The sequence below is a fragment of the Apium graveolens genome, chromosome 3, assembly GCF_009905375.1.
Source record: "Apium graveolens cultivar Ventura chromosome 3, ASM990537v1, whole genome shotgun sequence".
In the NCBI taxonomy this organism is placed as follows: domain Eukaryota; kingdom Viridiplantae; phylum Streptophyta; class Magnoliopsida; order Apiales; family Apiaceae; genus Apium; species Apium graveolens.
The window spans coordinates 273,766,552-273,787,440 of NC_133649.1; the positions used below are offsets into that span (position 1 = coordinate 273,766,552).

The following is a 20,889-nucleotide window of genomic DNA, read 5'->3' on the forward strand; positions in this document are numbered from 1 at the left end:
TGGAACTGGTTGCTGCGATCTCTGAAAGTTGCTCACAAACTAAGCTGAGTCGCTAGATATAGCGCATTGTTCTGTCGCATGCGGACCTGCACACAGCTCACAAACACTAATTATCTGCTTAACACCATAGTTAGCCAGAGAATCGATCTTCATAGACAACGCCTTTAGTTGAGCAGTGATAGCTGTAGCTGTATCCACTTCAAGAACTCCTGCTACCTTGCCCTGTGGATATCTCTGGGTTGGATACTGATATTTATTAGCAGCCATCAGTTCAATTAGATCATAAGCTTCCTTATAGCTCTTTGCCCATAATACTCCGCCTGATGCTGCATCGAGCATGGGTCTGGACTGTGCTCCCAACCCATTGTAAAAATAAGTGATGATCATCCAATCAGGAATTCCATGATGAGGACACTTCCTAAGCATCTCCTTGTAGCGCTCCCAAGCTTCACTTAGCGATTCTCCCGTTTGCTGCGCAAATTGAGTAATAGCATTCCTGAGTGCAGCTGTCTTCGCTATAGGGAAGAATTTAGTAAGAAACTTCTGAGCAAGATCTTCCCAAGTAGTAATCGAACCAGCTGGTAGAGAGTGTAACCAGCTCTTATCCTTGTCCTTCAGAGAGAATGAGAACAGTCTCAGCTTCACAGCATCTTCAGAAACACCGTTGAACTTGAAGGTGTCGCATATTTCAATGAAATCCCTAATGTGTGTATTGGGATCTTCCGTTGGAGAACCCCCAAACTGGACTGAAGTCTGTACCCATTGAATTATGCCAGGCTTGATCTCAAAGGTATTAGCTGTGATAGCTGGCCGGACAATGCTAGATTGAATGTCATTGATCTTAGGTTGAGAAAAATCCATGAAGGCTTTCGTTCGTGCGGCTGGATCTCCCATTGTAATGAGTACCTGAAACACAAACAAATAAACCGTGAAAGTAAAAGAATCCGAGTCAGTGAACTTTAACGACCACTGATGACAAGCACATAAACTAAAAATTAACATCGAGTCCCCGGCAGCGGCGCCACAAACTTGTTAGGGCGAAAACACGCGCTAATATTCACGCAAGTATACGCATTCGCAAGTAGTATAAGATATAAATCAGATTCGTTCCTACAGAGACTGGTTTAGGTTAAGTTCAATTTATGCACCTATGCAACAATGTATGGTTATCGCTCAATGCTAAGACAAATAACAAATTGGGTTTTTATTAAACTAAAAGATTATACTAAATAACATTAACTAAATGAATTGAGGTTGAATTACTATATATGACAAACATGAGATCCTGACTTCATTAAATACTTCGTTCAATAGCCTTCTCGTTCTTAACCTTAGCATGTGATGGTGAGGACACTAATCAGATAACACGAAACTGATAAACGCCAACTTTCGTTCCACGAGTACCATTCTACCAGACATCCACAAAAGAGATAGAAGCTGAATAGGCACCAATTATATTGAGACCCTATATGTCTATAGAATTTGACAATATAACGGTTTAAGAACAAGTTATCTATCTTGATTACATAGGGCAAATAAAACGGTTAGAGTTACCTACGAATCATGCATACACATACATGAACCTATGCTAGCATGGCAAGTTCTAAACCTCTATATTCACTGTCGCTTCAATAGAGATTAACACGCTATCTTATATGTTAGCTACGCACATAAGACGAATAAGCACAACCATACTAGGATATCAATCAATCACCACACACCAAGATATCGAAACAATTAACTATTAAAATCCATAAGTAAATCCGCTAGAATCCCATGACAACGATTAGCCCATAATCGAACTCATCGTCACCATGGGTTCCAATGAAAGCATGGTATAAACAAGGTCTTAATAAACTAAATAATAATCAAAGTACGAATAAACGAGATCTAGGTTCAACAAGAACGAAAACGAGCATCCAAAGTTACAACTAATTCAAAGAATCACAAGTTGAAAACAAGATCATCTTTTTCGGAGTTGTTTTGTGCTTCAGGGTCTTCTCGTTGGTATCCTAATCTTCCCGGATGATGAAAACCCTTTCTTTTAAGTATATATACGCCCCTAGTGGACCTGGACCCTTAAAATCGTCAAAATTCTACTCAAAAAAGGCTTTTTCAGCGAAATCAGCGACCAGCCGCGCCCTAAGCGGGCGCTCAGCTCTCTGAGCGGGCGCTCAGCTCTGCTGAGCGGGCGCTCAGCTACTGACTGGAAAAATATTCTGATGAATCTTGTTTTGACCATAACTTGAGTTCTACTCGTCAGAATTAGGCGATTCAACTGCCTACGCGAAGCTATTGAGATTCTCTACAACTTGACAATGGCCTTGGCTTCCAATTCTGATCACTTTTCATCATATTTCCTTTAAAAGCTCTTTTCTTCATTTAACTGATATCTGAAATGCAATAACACAAAAATACATCAAAATACCAACAACTTGAGTCCAAAACACCAATTTAAGCTTGTAATAAAGCGTTCCAAGTGGATATAAAATCCACTTATCAGTGGACGCTCCTCTTACAGAGGACATGCCCTCCAAGGATTAATAGCCTTTTAGAGGTAAACACTCATCTTATAAAGGATGTTTCCTCCAAGAATGATTCCCCTTGTCGAGGTAGACATTCCTCTTAACGAGGACGCGTCCTTTAAGGATGAATACCCTTATTGAGGTACACGCCTACGTATAGAGGACACGCCTTTCAAGAATGAATACCCTTGTTGAGGTGGACACTTCTATGGACGTGCCCTCCATGCATGATTCCTCTTATCGAGATGAACCCTCTTCTTATAGAACACATGCCCTCCAATGATGAATTCACCTTTTAGAGGTCGATGCTCCTCATATAGAGGACGCACCCTCCAAGAATGATTCCTCTTATCGAGGTAGATGCTCCTCTAATAGAGGACGCGCCCTTCAAGGATGAATACTCTTGTCAAGATAGACGCGCCTTGTATAGAGGTTGCGCCCTCCAAGGATGAATACTCTTATTGAGATGGACGCTCCTCTAGATGCGCCCTCCATGGATGATTCTCATTGTCGAGGTAGACGCTCCTCTTAAAAGAGTATGCGCACTTTAAGGATGATTTCCCTTGTCGAGGTAGACGCTCCCCTTCTTGAGGACGCGCCCTCCAAGGATGAATACCCTTATTAGAGGAGGACGCTCCTATTACAGAGGACACGCCCTCCAGGGATGAACACCATTCTTGAGGTAGAAACTCCTCTTATAGAGGACTGCGCCCTCCAAGAATGATTCTATTTGTCGTGGTAGACCCTCTTATTACAGAGGACACGCCCTCCAAGGATGATTACCCTTGTTGAGGTAGACACGTGTCTTATAGAGGTAGTTCCCTCTAAGGATGAATCCCCTTGTCGAGGTAGAATCGCCTCTCCTAGAGGAATCTCCCTCTAAGGAGACGCGCCTCTTACAAAAGACGCACTCTTCAAGGATGAATACCCTTGTTGAGGTTGATGCGCCTCTTATAAAAAAAGCTTCCTCCAAAGATGAAAACCCTTGTCGAGGTAGATTCGTCTCTTATAGAGAAAGATCCCTACAATGATGAATATCCTTGTCAAGGTAGACGCACCTCTTACAAAGGAAGCTCTCTCCAATGATGACTACCCTTGTCGAGATAGACGGGTCTCTTACAGAAGACGCGTCCTTGAAGGATGATCCCCCTTATCTACGTAGACACTCTTCTTATAAAAAATGATCCCTCTAAAGGTGAATACCCTTGTCTAGGTTGACGTGTCTCTTACAGAAGACGCTCCCTCAAAGGATGAAAACCTTGTCGAGGTAAACACTGCTCTTATAGAAGACACACCCTCGAAGGATGAAACCTTCTCAACGTAGCTTTAGTTGATAACACACTTTAATGATGTTACCTTTGTTGAGAAAGACACAACTTCTACGAAGGGCGCACCCTCTAAAAATTAGTGATTATAGAATGCCCTCAAATTTTGACTTTGGTTTGAATAAATGAATCACGTTATTTATGAAAAAATATGAGATCATCGGTTTGGAATTATAATTTTGTAAGAAATAAGAAGTTAAATACGAAGTAGTAGTTAAATGAGTTATGTTTGTTTTGTTGGTGAAAAAATCATCCTCACCGACAAGGGACATCATCCCTGTATTAGAGGTTTACTCAACCTCCACAATCCTTTATGTGGATTATATATTACTTGAAGATCGGAGATATAGTCTTTTGTTCGGGTCGAGCCTCCCCCTCAAAGTGCACCCTCCTATGATGATTTTCTTATTTTATGGTGCGCCTAAAGAAAACCAATACTTGAATGAAAGAGTTAGAGATGAGGGATTATACTTTACCGAGGTATGCGAGATTCACACTTTTGTACGATTTCTCTTGTTTCTTATATCGAGTTAGCTTAGTTAAATTTAGAGATGTGGTGCATAATCGATAAACCTCTCTCGACAAACCAAGGTTAAAGTCGAAAAGAATAAAAGCGGTAGATAGTGACATATGTTATGCTGGGGTGTGAAGTGGTTTTAAAAATTGATGAGACATGCATTCATCTTGAACGTCCAATCATATTTAAAGGAAAAAGGGAGGAGAATGAAGAAAAATGATTGAATAAGTTCGTAAGGAGGCACCCTCAAATTGGAAGATCTTATAACTTTTCAAGATTGCTAAAGGTTAAAATTTTCAATCCCATTTCCAATGACATATGGAATTTGGGGGGGGAGGGTAGTTGTTATACCCAAAATTTGGTACAAAAATTATTTAAGTCAAATTCGGGTCAATTGGACTCAATTAGGGCAAATTATTAAGCAATTATATACTTCAAGCTGAATTAGGGCTTGCCCTCCTTCCAAGAAAGGGAGGGTGCACCCTCATAGTAATAGAACAGGGGAAGCCCTAACTTGTGAAGAAGTTAGGGCACACCCTGTTGCATTATTTGGAGGAAGGTACACTTTTACCCAGATTCCTTGGAAGCTTCATGATGCTCGAAAGACGAAGGATAATTACTAACATATTTATTGCATATACTCTATTGAAGAACTCATTCCTGTAATACAACCATAAGAAGACGGTGTCCATGGTCAGAGACCTCCAGGGGTATTCGCGGATGGAAGGCCTCCTCATATAGTCAATTGGTGTCCTCATTGGGGACGTAGGGTAAACTCTGGTGTGTGTTTTAGGAGCTCTGTCTCTATAGTCAACGGCTGTCCTAGTTGGGAAAATACAGAGTATCCTGTACTTTGCACCCAAAATATTGGGATCACTTGTCCTGTAATCTTGTGGGGGCTCCTCATACGGGGCACAAGGATATGTCCAATATTTGGGGTAAACCATGACTAAACCTACGTTTACAGGACTAGAGAAATAGCTGATAGTGGGGGGTTATCCTCGGCCGGAGAGATACCTTATCCGCGAAGTCTCGAAGCCGTAGACTGAGATTTAGGCTTTTATGGTTAGGCCTCATCAGTGGACATTCCTAAATCTAGTAGAAGACGGTTTGTAGTAGGTTTTCTACTGGGCATCTGGATTAGAAATCTAAGTCCATTAGATTTCTTGTTCCTCAAGAACTTCGTTGGCTTGATTTACTATAAATTAGGATAAGTAGGAAAATTATAAGGGGTTGGAAGCGAGAGCCTTAAGGAGTCATCACAAACAATAAGCAATCCCAACTCCCAAATCATCACAACAATGATTTTTCCAGCGAAGAACCACCATCGTAGATCTTGATACCGGAGACGAAACTCAAATTTTGTTGTTACCAAATTACTCTATTAACACTATCTTTGGGTTGTTTGAAATGAAGGTTTGAACTCAGATACATTTGGTTTTATAAAACTGATAATGAAAAACATGTACAAAATACTGATCATAAATTGATAACATCTACAATTTGACTGATTTAGATTAGACGATGATGATTAGTTCAATTGAAGATAGATTACAATTTTGCTATTATATTATAGTCTATTTAAGTACTAAGTTTTAACAATAATACTTTTATTCTAAATTCTATGTTAACTAATTATGTTCCAGTGTCATTAATTACTAATAATTCGTTTGTTGGCCAAATGAATCTCTTCGTTGGACAAAATTAATGTATTATATGGCATAGTCTTAAACATATTTAAACATCTATACTTTTTAAAAAAAATCAAAGGTGATATTATTTAATAATTCGTCATACTAAAATATTAAGATGTTAGAGTAATGCTTAATATACTTTCTACTTTAACACTTCTTTATGACAATTTTTGTACTGGTTGACTGACATACATAACCGATACTAATTTCAATATCAATATCAATATCCAAAAAGAATACAAATAAGCCCGCAAAGGTTGACTCAGTTGGTTAAAGAGGGGATAACTATCCTCTTGGTTATAAGTTCGAATACCATCGGAGGAGAATTAATGATTATGCCTCCTGAGCCAAGTCAGAGCATGTCGCTTAAATGTTGTTTACCTTGTTCACATTATTTGCAGGCTATTGCGTGAGCCCGTGGGGTTTACCCAGTACGCACTCGAAGGGTAGCGGTTGCAGGTTCCCTATGATAAAAAAACGAATACAAATAATAAAATATAAAAAATAAAAAAAACTTGTTGGGCCATAGGAACGTACTAATAACTTGTTATTCGAAATCATAATAATTTGTTAGTCCTTTTAAATAGTAGGTAATACTATTCTGTTTTTAACTTTTTTATGTGGTGTCATTTCGTATTTTTAACTTACGAACACTACGCCATAAGCGCTCAAATGCTATGCTCTTCTGTTGTTGCCTTATGTCAAAAAAGCGTTGCATTTTCAATAATGCAACGCCAAGGGGCGTTACATCTGCGGTCGTTGCATTAGAGGCCTAATGCAACGCTTTTTGGGGGTCTACAGCAACACCAATAAGCATTGCCTAATAGATGTAATGCAACAGTATATACATCAAATGCAACACCAAAAAGCGTTGGCTCTCATATTAGCTGGTTGTAAGACTCCATGTGTGGGGTCCACATTAAGGCCATGTCAGTACGTGACACGTGGATGCCACGTAAGCAGTGGGCCCCATACAAGCACCACGTCAGCCGGGGGCCCCACTAAAAATGCCACGTAAGCAGTGAGACCCACATGCCATGTCAGCAGCGGTCCACATGCCATGTCACTGATATGTAATGCAACGCTTTTTATCAACTTTTAGGATAGTAGAACATAATTAAAAGCAACACTTATATAGCTAATGCAACACCACAATATATGGTAAAAACATTACTATTACTTTATAATACAACACCCAAATATCACATGCAACACTTTAATTAAAAATTTTGCAAAATAATATTTCATAATTATAGAAGCCCATCAAAATTATCCTAATAACCATTCAACAATTTCTACTAGCCATCCAAAATATCATCCAACAACCCCATTACAAGTGTCATCCACAAAATACATCCAACAACACCAACATCATACTAACTACTAAATTCATTACAAGTTCTTCGATGTGCCAAAAAGATACTATTACAATTGAAGTTAAAGCTATTACAATTGGTGGGGCATAATTAGAAGTAAGACAAAGGTTTCAATAATATCACTGTATCATCTCCAATTAAACAGTATGATTTTCCAAGTACATACTAAACTTTCCTCGAGCCATCTAAATAAAAGATGAAAACAATATAGATATGAAAAGGGAACACCAGAAGTAACTGATCCTCAGACCTGACATTGAAATTCAATGTAAAAATTTACCCTTTTCTCTCCACAACAAACTCAGTTAGCTGCTTCTATAGATTACAAACTTCCAAATCCTGATAAAATAATGCACTCACATTTAACATAGGGAAGGTCCTAGAACATAGGTAAACTGCAACTCAAAGGAAAAAGTACCATGTTTTAAACTCCAGCATCATGAAGTTGGGCTTTCTCTGTTATGTTTTGAACTTGCTGATTATCCAGCAATGACTAGCATTAAAAAGGAAAGGAATACATTTTACTATGCATTCTGATAACAGGAAGCTTGTATAAGCCAGGAGTAGTCAGTACCGCATAACCAGTCATGTCTAACTTGAGTCCCAGTAGATTACGTAGGACATCATGTGTTATGCTTTCTGGCAGTAGCTGATAAGTGGCATTTTATACCACTTAGAACGTCTTAAAATGGCTTAAATTGGTGTCTTGAAATCAAGTATTTTGTGTATTTGATGCGTTTTTCTAGTGTTTATGCATTTCAGGTTTTTAGTTGCATTTCAGGGGAGGAATCATCAAGAATAAGCCTTGGCATGTGTTCAACATTGTGAGAGGAAAGAAACAGGCAGATTACGGCGAAGAAACGGAGTGAAATCAGAATTTATCCAGTAGAGGTCTGAGCGCCCGCTCAGCATTGCTGAGCGGCCGCGCAGCAAGCTGAGCGCCCGCTCAGCTATGCTGAGCGGTCGCGCAGGGTCGGGAAAAAAGATAAATTATTTTAGGACTTCTACTTCTGTTTGGTTTCCACTTCTATGTAATCTGAGTTTTATGGGACTATTATATAAGTAGATTTGAGACGTTTTCACAAGTGTGGATTAAAGAAGATTGTGTTTTTACGGAAGGAGCGAAGGAGATAAGGAAGAAGACCAATTTAGCACACCGCAACGAAGAGGAAGCATATATTCTTGTGATTCTTGTTTCGTTGTAACGTTGGATGCTAGTTTTCTTGCTTTGAACTTATTTACTCTTGTGACGTACTCTGTTTTAATATAATTAGTTTAGTTATTATTTTCTTGTGTTTGTTTATCATGATTTCATATGAACCCAAGATGACGATAAGTGCTATTATGGGCTAATCGTGATCATGGGGTTGCAACGGATTTATTATGGAATTCTTTAGTTAATTGTTTAATACTTTAGTGTGTGATGATTGCATGATATCTAGTATTGGTTGTGCGTATTCGTCTTATGTGCGTCGCGAACATATAGGATAGGGTGTTAATCTCTTGTGAAGCGACGGTGGATCTTGAGATTTAGAACTTGCCATGCTAGCATAGGTTCATGTACGTTGTGCATGATTAGTGGGTAACTCTAACAGTTTTATTTGCCCTATGCAATTAAAAGGAATAACTTGTGCTTAAATCGTTGTGTTGTCAATTTCTGTAGACATATGGGAACTCAACATAATTGATGACTATTCAACTTCTATCTTAATTATGGATGCTTGGTAGAATGGTATTAGTACAATGAAAGTTGGCTTTTATCAGTTTCGTGTTATTCGATTAATATCATCACTGTCACATGCTAAAGGTCATAACAATGGCTATAGAAGGAAGTAATAATGAAGTTGTGATCTCATGAGTGTTTTATTATTGATAAATTGAAGTGTTAGTTAAGTGATTAATTAAGTAGTTAATTATAGTTAATATTTAATCAACAATTTTAAGTGTTAGTATCTTAACATTGAGAAGTAATCATACATTGGTGAGTGAGTTAATTAGACAATAATTTAGTCCTGAGTCTCTGAGGGAACGAACTAGAAAGTATTATATATAACTTGCGAACGCGTATACTTGCGTGAATATTAGTGCGTGTTTTCGCCCTAACAAGTTTTTGGCGCCGCTGCCGGGGACTCGGCGTATTTGTTTAATTTATGTACTTACCATCATTGGTCATTAGGACTCAGTGATTAGGACGTAGTAGTTACTTATTTTTTCCGGTTGTGTTTCAGGTACTTTAGCAAGCGTTTATGCAAACTCGTTCTCGTGCTCGCAAGAGGACTTTAGATACAGCTGAGGAGACATACGAAGTTCTTGATATTCCGGAGAAGTTAGATTTTGAGGATTCGGATTCAGGAACTGAGCAGAAAGAACCAGTAAATATGGGAGATCGTATTATTCAAGCTGATCCAGCTCTTATGGATTTTTCTCGGCCTAAAATTGATGATATTCAGTCAAGCATCCTTCATCCGGCTATTCAAGCTAACACCTTTGAAATCAAGCCGAGCACTATTCAGATGGTGCAGAATTCTGTTTCTTTTGGAGGAGCGGCAACTGAAGACCCCAACATGCACATAAGGAATTTTGTCGAGATCTGCAGCACTTTTAAGTATAATGGCGTGACTGATGAGGCTATCAAGTTGAGGCTTTTCCCATTCTCACTGAGGGACAAGGCTAAAGACTGGTTACATTCTGAACCAGCTGGGTCCATCACTACCTGGCAAGATCTTGCGCAAAAGTTTCTGGTGAAGTTTTATCCGATGGCAAAGACTGCTGCTATGAGGAGTGCTCTCACTCAGTTTGCGCAGCAACCTACAGAATCTATGTGCGAGGCTTGGGAACGCTACAAGGAAATGTTGAGAAAATGTCCACATCATGGAATGCCGGATTGGATGGTGATCACTGGTTTCTATAATGGTTTGGGGGCCCAATCTCGGCCCATACTCGATGCAATAGCTGGAGGCGCCTTATGGGCTAAAAGCTATACTGAGGCGTATAATCTTATAGAGACGATGGCTGCAAATGAGCATCAAAACCCAACTCAGAGGATGACGTCAGGCAAGGTAGCAGGTATTCTGGAAGTTGATGCAGCCACCTGCTATTGCAGCCCAGCTCCAAGCGCTATCAATGAAGGTTGATTCTCTGGCTACGTATGGAGTTAATCAAATAGCTATGGTTTGTGAGCTTTGTGCAGGTTCTCATGCTACGGATCAGTGTTCTCTTGTCAACGAATCTGTTCAGTATATGAATAATTATCAGCGACAACAGCAGCCTGTGACAGCGACCTATCATCCTAACAACATAAATCATCCAAATTTTAGCTGGGGGAATAATCAGAATGCTATTCAGCCACCATATCAGCAAGGAGTGAGTAAACAGTTTAACCCACCTGGATTCCAGCAACCGCAACAGTATGCTACAAGGCAATCATATCCTCAACAGGGAAGTGCAGCTGCACCTACTAGTGCTGATTTTGAGGAACTTAAGCTGTTGTGCAAGAGTCAGGCGGTTTCTATCAAGACCTTGGAAAATCAAATCGGTCAATTAGCCAATGCAGTGCTCAATCGTCAACCTGGCACTCTTCCTAGTGACACAGAAGTACCAGGCAGGAAGGAAGCTAAAGAGCAAGTCAAGGCTATTACCTTAAGGTCTAGAAAAGTAGCTGATTCTGAAAAGGCAAAAGAAGTAGAAGCTGAAATTAGAGATGAAGAATCTAAGCAAAAGGAAAAAGCGGCGGAACCAAGGAAGACTACTGTTGAACACACTCTGCCTGAGGCTAATACAGGGGAGAAACAGCTCTATCCTCCACCACCTTTTCCTAAGAGATTGCAGCAACAAAAGCTGGATAGACAGTTCGGAAAGTTTCTGGAGGTGTTCAAGAAACTTCACATCAATATACCTTTCGCTGAGGCTCTGGAACAAATTCCCAGTTATGCGAAGTTTATGAAGACTATTCTTTCAAGGAAAGTGAAACTGGATGACCTTGAAATCGTTGCTCTCACGGAAGAATGCAGCGCTGTTCTGTAGCAAAAGTTACCACCAAAACTGAAAGATCCAGGAAGCTTCACCATTCCTTGCACCATTGGCAATCTGACTTTTGACAAGTGCCTTTGTGATTTGGGAGCAAGCATTAATCTGATGCCGTTGTCGATCTTTAAAAAGCTGGATCTGCCTGATCCAAAACCCACATACATGTCGCTACAATTGGCTGACCGTTCCATTACTTACCCAAGGGGCATAGTTGAGGATGTGCTCGTCAAGGTGGATAAACTCTTCTTTCCTGCAGATTTTGTTATTCTGGATTTTGAGGAAGATAAGAAGATTCCCATAATCTTGGGGAGGCCTTTCTTGGCTACTGGCCGTACCTTGATAGATGTGCAAAAAGGTGAACTTACTATGCGGGTCCAAGATCAGGATGTGACCTTCAACGTATTCAAGGTAATGAAATTCCCTACAGAAGATGAGGAGTGCTTAAAATTGGATGTGATTGATTCTGCGGTTACTTCGGAACTCGATCACATGCTAATGTCTGATACATTGGAAAAGGCCTTAGTGGGGGATTTTGACAGCGATGATGAAGATAGCAAAGAGCAATTACAATATCTGAACGCTTCTCCCTGGAAGCGAAAGCTGGACATACCATTTGAATCTCTTGGTACTTCTGACCTTAAGAACGCTGAAGGGAAGCTCAAACCATCAATAGAGGAAGCACATACCTTGGAGCTCAAGCCATTACCTGAGCACTTGAGGTATGCTTTTTTAGGTGATTCATCTACGTTACCTGTTATTATTTCATCTGACCTTTCAGGTAGTGAGGAAGACAAGCTCTTAAGGATTTTGAGAGAATTCAAATCGGCGATAGGATGGACCATAGCAGACATCAAGGGGATAAGTCCTTCATATTGCATGCATAAAATTCTGCTAGAGGAAGGTAGTAAGCCAACTGTGGAACAGCAGCGAAGACTGAATCCATCATGAAGGAGGTGGTGAAGAAAGAAATTCTGAAATGGCTAGATGCAGGCATCATTTATCCTATTTCTGACAGCTCGTGGGTGAGCCCCGTACAATGTGTACCTAAGAAGGGAGGTATCACTGTGGTCGCAAATGAAAAAAATGAGCTCATCCCTACTCGAACAGTTACAGGATGGAGAGTATGCATGGATTATAGAAAATTGAACAAAGCCACAAGGAAGGATCACTTCCCTCTTCCATTTATTGATCAGATACTTGACAGATTGGCGGGTCATGAGTATTTTTATCTTCTGGATGGTTATTCCGGGTATAATCAGATTTGTATTGCACCAGAGGATTAGGAAAAGACTACCTTCACTTGTCCATTTGGCACGTTTGCTTTTCGCAGAGTTTCGTTTGGGTTATGTGGCGCCCCGGCCATCTTTCAGAGATGTATGATGGCTATATTCTCTTACATGATTGGAAATAACGTCGAAGTGTTCATGGATGACTTCTCCGTCTTTGGACACTCATATGATGAATGTTTAAATAATCTGCGCGCCGTACTCAAAAGATGCGTGGAAACTAATTTGGTGCTCAATTGGGAGAAATGTCATTTTATGGTGCGTGAAGGCATTATCCTTGGGCATAAGGTCTCTAGCAAGGGTCTGGAGGTGGACAAGGCCAAGGTGGGAGTCATTGAAAATCTTCCCCCGCCTAATTCTGTGAATGGAATCCGTAGTTTTCTTGGTCATGCGGGTTTTTATCGGCGATTCATCAAGGACTTTTCAAAGATATCTAAGCCGTTGTGCAATTTGCTTGAGAAAGATGTGCCTTTCAAATTTGATGATGAATGTTTGGCAGCATTTGAGACTCTCAAGAAAAGTTTGATCACTGCACCGGTTATTACAGCACCAGATTGGACAGAACCGTTTGAGATGATGTGTGATGCAAGTGATTATGCGGTAGGTACAGTTCTGGGACAGCGCAAGAAAAATCTCTTCCATGTGGTCTACTATGCGAGTAAGACTTTAAATGGTGCCCAATTGAACTACACCACTACTGAGAATGAGCTTTTGGCTATAGTCTTTGGTTTTGAGAAATTTCGATCTTATCTGCTTGGTACGAAAGTAATAGTATTCACTGATCATGCAGCTATTCGCTATCTGGTTTCCAAGAAGGATTCGAAGCCGAGACTCATTCGTTGGGTGCTTTTACTTCAGGAATTTGAGTTAGAAATCAAAGATAGAAAAGGTACTAAGAATCAAGTAACTGACCATCTCTCTAGGTTGGAGAATCCCGATTCTACTTCACAAGATAGGACGTTAATCAATGAATCTTTTCCGGATGAGCAGTTGTTTGTAATTCAGGAGGAAGAACCATGGTTTGCAGATATTGTAAACTATCTCGTCAGCAATATAATGCCTCCTAATTTGACATCCGCTCAAAAGAAGAAGTTTCTGCATGAGGTGAAGTGGTATATGTGGGATGAACCATATTTGTTTAGACAGGGAGCTGACCAGATCATCAGGAGATGTATCCCGTTCTGTGAGACTGGAGGGGATATTACGAGACTGCCATTCCACGGTTTATGGTGGACACTATGGTGGTGAGAAGACGGCAGCTCGTATTCTGCAAGCAGGTTTTTTCTGGCCTACTTTGTTCAAGGATGCTCATCAGTTTGTTTTAAGGTGTGATCGTTGCCAAAGAGTGGGAAATTTGTCAAGGAAGGATGAGATGCCATTAAATGTGATGCTTGAAGTCGAGGTCTTTGATGTGTGGGGAATCGATTTCATGGGGCCTTTTATATCGTCTTGCAATAATCAGTACATCTTGCTGGCAGTCGATTATGTCTCAAAATGGGTCGAAGTTAAAGCTAAATTTTCTTCATAAGCAAATTTTCACAAGGTTTGGCACACCTCAGGTAATCATAAGTGATGAAGGATCGCATTTTTGCAACCGTAAGTTCATTTCTATGATGCAGCGTTATAGTGTGAATCATCGAGTAGTTACTGCCTATCATCCGCAAACAAATGGTCAAGCGGAAGTGTCTAACAGAGAGATAAAGCGCATTCTAGAGAAGGTTGTTTGTCCGTCAAGGAAGGATTGGTCTTTAAAGCTCGATGAAGCTGTTTGGGCTTACAGAACAGCATACAAAACTCCACTTGGGATGTCACCGTTTCAGTTGGTGTACGGTAAGGGATGTCATCTACCCGCGGAGCTTGAGCATAAGGCCTACTGGGCATTGAAGAAGTTGAACCTGGATTTAGATGCAGCTGGTAAGAAAAGAATGCTTCAGCTTAATGAACTTGATGAATTTCGACTTCAAGCGTACAAAAATAACAAAATGTATAAGGAAAAGGTGAAGAGGTGGCACGATAGGAAGCTACATCCAAAGTTATTTGTGCCAGGGCAACAAGTTCTCTTATTCAACTCTCGGCTCCGACTTTTTCCTGGGAAGTTGAAATCAAGGTGGTCTGGACCTTTTATTGTCAAAACTGTGTTTCCACATGGAGCGGTGGAAATTTTTTAGAATGATCCGGACCATCCGGACCAAGCATTCAAGGTTAACGGTCAGCGGTTGAAGCACTACTATGGGGACATGGCAAACCGAGAAGTGGTTAGTGCCATTTTGTTGACTACTTGAGAAGGGTACGAAACGTCAAGCTAATGACGAAAAAGAAGTGCTGCGTGGGAGGCAACCCATGAATTGTTGTTACAGGAACCCTTAGAAGTTAATAACCTATCCAAAAACACAAAAAAATCAGAAAACAGGGGCTGAAAAAAAAAATTCCAGTGACCCCCTGAGCGCCCGCTCAGCTTTGCTGAGCGACCGCGCAGCAAGCTGAGCGCCCGCTCAGCTTTGCTGAGCGACTGCGCAGCAAGCTGAGCGCCCGCTCAGTTTTGCTGAGCGACCACTCAGGGGTCGAGTACCAGAAATTTTTTTTACAGTTCAGAGAAAAAAAAAAACAAAACACACAAAAATAGTTTTAGGCCATAAACCCACGATTTGTCCCACTACCCCATCATGTTACCCCTTCATTTCCAAACCCTAATCTAATCCACACCCTATATATACATACACCTATCCTACATATCTCCCACAAAAGTTCCTACACTTAAACCCTCTCACAAACATCAAAAATCAGTTCTTACATACTTTTATTCACGAATCAATGGCACCCAAGAGAGTACGCACTATTGACAGCAGCAGCACAGTTCCTATTGCTGATTCATCAAGGGGTACTGCCGCAAGGCCTCGGTTAACTGACAGAGCCACGGAGGAGGAGTACACTAGGCTGTTAGGGAAGCCGATTCTGAAGGAGAGGGGGGTTTTTACCATCGGGAAGGGATGGTGAGTTGCTGCCCATGATTGCTAGAGAAGGGGTGGATAGCTTTTTGTGAGTCTCCCGAAGCGGTACCGATGAGCGTTGTTCGCGAGTTCTACGCGAACACGAAGGCCGAAAAGAATGGGTTTTCTGTGGTCCGAGGGCTGACGGTTGATTATCATCCTGCGGCGATTCGCCGTGTGATTGGACAGCGAGAGATGAAGCCCGAGGAGGAGGACTGGAATGAAAAGACTAGCTGAGGATTTTGACTTGGATTTGATTTGTGCGACACTCTGTCGACCGGGCACAGTTTGGACCTGCAGGACCGGCACTAATGAGTATCGTCACTTTTCTGCGATCGCCATGAACAGGTATGCCCGTGCATGGAATGCATTTATTTGTGCTAATATTTTGCCTTCTTCGCATGTACACGAGGTCACAGTTGAGAGAGCACAGTTGTTGTGGGGAATTCTGAATGAGGAATACTATGTGGACCTTGGTGAGTTTATCTACCAAGGAATTCTGAAGTTTTTGAGGGGAGCGAAATATATGAACATCCCTTATGCATCTACGGTTACGAAGCTATGCCGAGCAGTGGGAGTGAACTGGCCGGCTCATGAGCAGTTGCAGTTGCCAGCAGCTCCGATTGATTCTGGCACTCTAAATGGGATGCAGGAGTGGACCGGTGGTGAGCCTGAGGAGCATGGGCTGGGTTATCATCTTCCAGGAGGGCGTCCAGTACGAGGTGCTACTATGGCTAGGCCAGGGCGTGATGAGGCTGGTTCTTCGAGAGCTCAGGAGGGTGCTGGGATGGTTGATGCCCAGTATATGAGGCTTTCACGGCGGATGGATGCCATGTATGAGACGCAGAGCAGGTTTGCTCAGGAGCTCACCCTTGCGTTAGGGACTGCTTTTCGAGGCCTTGGAGCTGATATCCAGTGGCCAGTTTTTGGTGAGGACTCTGCATACCCGCCGCCTGATACTCCACCCACTGAGGGTGATGATGATGATGACTCCGAGTAGGTATACCCTGTGTTCCTTTCTACTACTTTCACTGAGGACAGTGAAGATTTTTAGTTTGGGGGTGGTAGTTAAGGAATATTGCGTGTGTGTCATTTAGTTGCATAACTATGATAGTTTAGTTCATATAGTTGCATAATTTATGCCATATAGTTTTTTATTTTTTTTGTTTGTTATGAATGTCATGTAGCTCATGCATGTACCATGATCCCTTTTGCAATGATTTATCGACTGAATTGTGATATTGATGCGAGTGTAGTGATATCATTAAAGTGATATGAAGTTGTGTAGGTTGATATGCATGATAGAAACAATTGTAAGTCCACTAAGTCTTAGAGAATGCGTAAGGGCTAGATTGTTGTTATGATTTGGTTATTTTCAAGGTCAATCTGCTTATTATGCTTAGAATTCGATTATAGGTTCTTAGTGATAAAGGCATGAAAAAGAAAAAAATTTGGAGAAAAAATATGGAAGTTGTTGCTAGTTGTGGCTAGGCGTCAAATGGCTAGTAGCCGGCTCGCATATGATGCGAGTAGTCTAGGGTTGAGCAAGATGGAGCGAAACGCACTTGCTCAGAAGTTATAAAAAAAAAAAATTTGCATAATTGATCAAGAGTGGGCTCTTTGGTATTCGAGTTATTAAGTTCTTAGGGGACTTTGTGCCTAGTGACCTAAGGCTTTTAGAGTCTGAGATCCGCTAACCTAACGCTCGTTACATGGATACCATTGTATAAGTCTTTTGTGGACCTCACTCATTGCACGGTCAAATAAGCATTTGAGTTGTAAATAAAAAGCACGATTCCGTAGTAAGCTCCAGAGTTCTTGTAGTGTTGTATATCACTTTGTGCCTAGAATTTTTTTATTCTTTGTATAATCGTAGGATTGCCTTGAGGATAATCTAGTCATAGTAATTGGTCTAGTTCCGAAGCATATCTGTTAAGCATTTGCACACACCACGTTTCTGGCTGTATGTCCGTTTGCATGAGTTTATTGATCTTTAGTTGTCTAACTGCATTCGTTGAGATGTGACAATTTGGTTGGTTAATTGTAGTAAGGGGGATCGCTGCATTTTCATATAGATTGCATTCATGCATATTTTTATTTGTTTTTGAGTCTGTGACGCTTGAGGACAAGCATCGATTTAAGTTTGGGGGTGTGATAAGTGGCATTTTATACCACTTAGAACGTCTTAAAATGGCTTAAATTGGTGTCTTGAAATCAAGTATTTTGTGTATTTGATGCGTTTTTCTAGTGTTTATGCATTTCAGGGTTTTAGTTGCATTTCGGGGGAGGAATCATCAAGAATAAGCCTTGGCATGTGTTCACCATTGCGAGAGGAAAGAAACGGGCAGATTACGGCGAAGAAACGGAGCGAAATCAGAATTTTTCCAGTAGAGGTCTGAGCGCCCGCTCAGCATTGCTGTGCTGAGCGGCCGCGCAGCAAGCTGAGCGCCCGCTCAGCTATGCTGAGCGGCCGCGCAGGGTCGGGAAAAAAGACAAATTATTTTAGGACTTCTACTTCTGTTTGGTTTCCACTTCTATGTAATCTGAGTTTTATGGGACTATTATATAAGTAGATTTGAGACGTTTTCACGAGTGTGGATTAAAGAAGATTGTGTTTTTACGCAAGGAGCGAAGGAGATAAGGAAGAAGACCGATTTAGCACACCGCAACGAAGAGGAAGCATATATTCTTGTGATTCTTGTTTCGTTGTAACGTTGGATGCTAGTTTTCTTGCTTTGAACTTATTTACTCTTGTGACGTACTCTGTTTTAATATAATTAGTTTAGTAATTATTTTCTTGTGTTTGTTTATCATGATTTCATATGAACCCATGATGACGATAAGTGCTATTATGGGCTAATCGTGATCATGGGGTTGCAACGGATTTATTATGGAATTCTTTAGTTAATTGTTTAATACTTTAGTGTGTGATGATTGCATGATATCTAGTATTTGTTGTGCGTATTCATCTTATGTGCGTCGCGAACATATAGGATAGGGTGTTAATCTCTTGTGAAGCGACGGTGGATCTTGAGATTTAGAACTTGCCATGCTAGCATAGGTTCATGTACGTTGTGCATGATTAGTGGGTAACTCTAACAGTTTTATTTGCCCTATGCAATCAAAAGGAATAACTTGTGCTTAAATCGTTGTGTTGTCAATTTCTGTAGACATATGGGAACTCAACATAATTGATGACTATTCAACTTCTATCTTAATTGTGGATGCTTGGTAGAATGGTATTAGTACAATGAAAGTTGGCTGTTATCAGTTTCGTGTTATTCGATTAATATCATCACTGTCACATGCTAAAGGTCATAACAATAGCTATAGAAGGAAGTAATAATGAAGTTGTGATCTCATGAGTGTTTTATTATTGATAAATTGAAGTGTTAGTTAAGTGATTAATTAAGTAGTTAATTATAGTTAATATTTAATCAACAATTTTAAGTGTTAGTATCTCAACATTGAGATGTAATCATACATTGGTGAGTGAGTTAATTAGACAATAATTTAGTCTGAGTCTCTGAGGGAACGAACTAGAAAGTATTCTATATTACTTGCGAACGCGTATACTTGCGTGAATATTAGTGCGTGTTTTCGCCCTAACAGTAGCTAATCTTGTGTTCAACATGAATATCTAGGAAAAAAACAAAAGCACAATTAAGATAAATTATGATCATTTATTGAAAGATCAAAGGAAGTGCAGAAAAGCTTATATGCTTATTCATCAACTTACCTCTTTCTGTCTACTGGATGCCAAGGCCTCTAGCTCTTCAATACGAAGTCTGCCAACAGTAAGCTCGTCGTCATCCTTTTCCGATTTCATCTGTTGTACAAAGCCCAACCCGATGCATTTAAAGGGGGAACCAAAACCCCTCGGCCTTAAACCAGTTCTTTCTAATTTGTTAGATGATGAATTTGTGCTAGGAGGAGCAGAACTTATGCTATTAGCTGATGAAAAGCCCTCTGTCTTTACTTGTTCAGCCATGACTTCTAGTGCTTTGAACTGTTCCCCAAATTACAAAGTATTAAACTAAAAATACATGAATCGTTTAGTAAAATAAATTAAATTATGGAATCTTTGTGTTCCCTTAAAGTACTACATAAATTGGACTTATAGAATGACACTAATCGGGTTCCTTTTATCCACCTGGTTACACAGTATCACAAGTCTTTGATTAAAATTTACACTCTCCACTTCACCCTCCTCGAGTTGAACATTTTGCTACCTAGGATTGTTTTTCCAATGAATAATGATTTCAGGGTGATCCAGAAGATCACAAAACCAAAAGAGTTTCAGTGGAATGAGTTTCTAGCAAGTACAATGCAAAAAATCCACGTACAGAACAAAAAGGCAACAAACTGAAATTAATCATGGATCATTAACAATGCAGTAAGAAACACATAAATTTGCGCACCAGTGAACATGAAGATACAAGGCTCAGAAACTAGATTAGAAACTAAATTAATCAGACTTCAGCACCAAAATCAACACACCTGCTATCAAAGCTTTTTACCTTGTATGATACAAGTTGTATCTATAACAGAGCAGCAGTCTATCATTTCACCACCAGAAAAGACTGCAACTTGATAACAATAAGCAGGCATGTTATTTGGTTATTAAAGGAGCTATGAATTGCTACAAACTTTAAAAATAATGTGCTAATTAAATTCTAGTAAATATAAATAGGCATTCGGTAGCAGGACACAATTTACAAACTACAACGCTACTTTTACAGTGATTCGCAGTTAGTGACCAGGCTATGCTAATCAAATTGGAAAATACTTCAAAATTAAATCCTTAGAGACCTTAGATTAAGATGCAGCTTTCTGTTAGCGATATGACACAGAAGGCCCTACAAAAGAATACCGAGAAAAAACTGGTGTAGAACTTGATTCTGAGAGACTGTACAGTAAGATGCAACTTTGTGTTAGCAATATTACACATAAGGCCCTGCAAAAAAAATATTGAGAAGAGACTGGTGTAGAGCTTGATCCAGGTTCATCTCCAAGCTGGTGGTATTGTCTATTGTAATCTGATAGGACACTAGAAGCATAGTTTGAATACAACCTTTATATTTCATCAAAAGCTATTCAACCTGAATTCCATCTGTTATTATTGGCATAAGGTTCGATCGAAACTAACATAA

The 20,889-nt window shown here is 40.2% G+C and overlaps 1 long non-coding RNA gene and 2 other non-coding genes across 3 annotated transcripts; 1 reads left to right on the top strand and 2 right to left on the bottom strand.

Moving 5' to 3' along the window:
• Window positions 1–397: 397 nt before the first annotated feature.
• On the top strand, window positions 398–504 carry LOC141715507 (small nucleolar RNA R71). Its single transcript, XR_012572267.1, has one exon. It is a non-coding gene; the product is annotated as a small nucleolar RNA R71 (small nucleolar RNA).
• A 9,704-nt stretch (window positions 505–10,208) lies between these two features.
• LOC141715741 (small nucleolar RNA R71) lies at window positions 10,209–10,315 on the bottom strand. Its single transcript, XR_012572492.1, has one exon. It is a non-coding gene; the product is annotated as a small nucleolar RNA R71 (small nucleolar RNA).
• A 9,563-nt stretch (window positions 10,316–19,878) lies between these two features.
• Window positions 19,879–20,667, bottom strand: LOC141711202 (uncharacterized). The gene is made up of 3 exons (XR_012571270.1): window positions 20,549–20,667; window positions 20,257–20,325; window positions 19,879–19,968 (listed from the first exon to the last, which is right to left on the bottom strand). It is a non-coding gene; the product is annotated as an uncharacterized LOC141711202 (long non-coding RNA).
• Window positions 20,668–20,889: the final 222 nt, after the last annotated feature.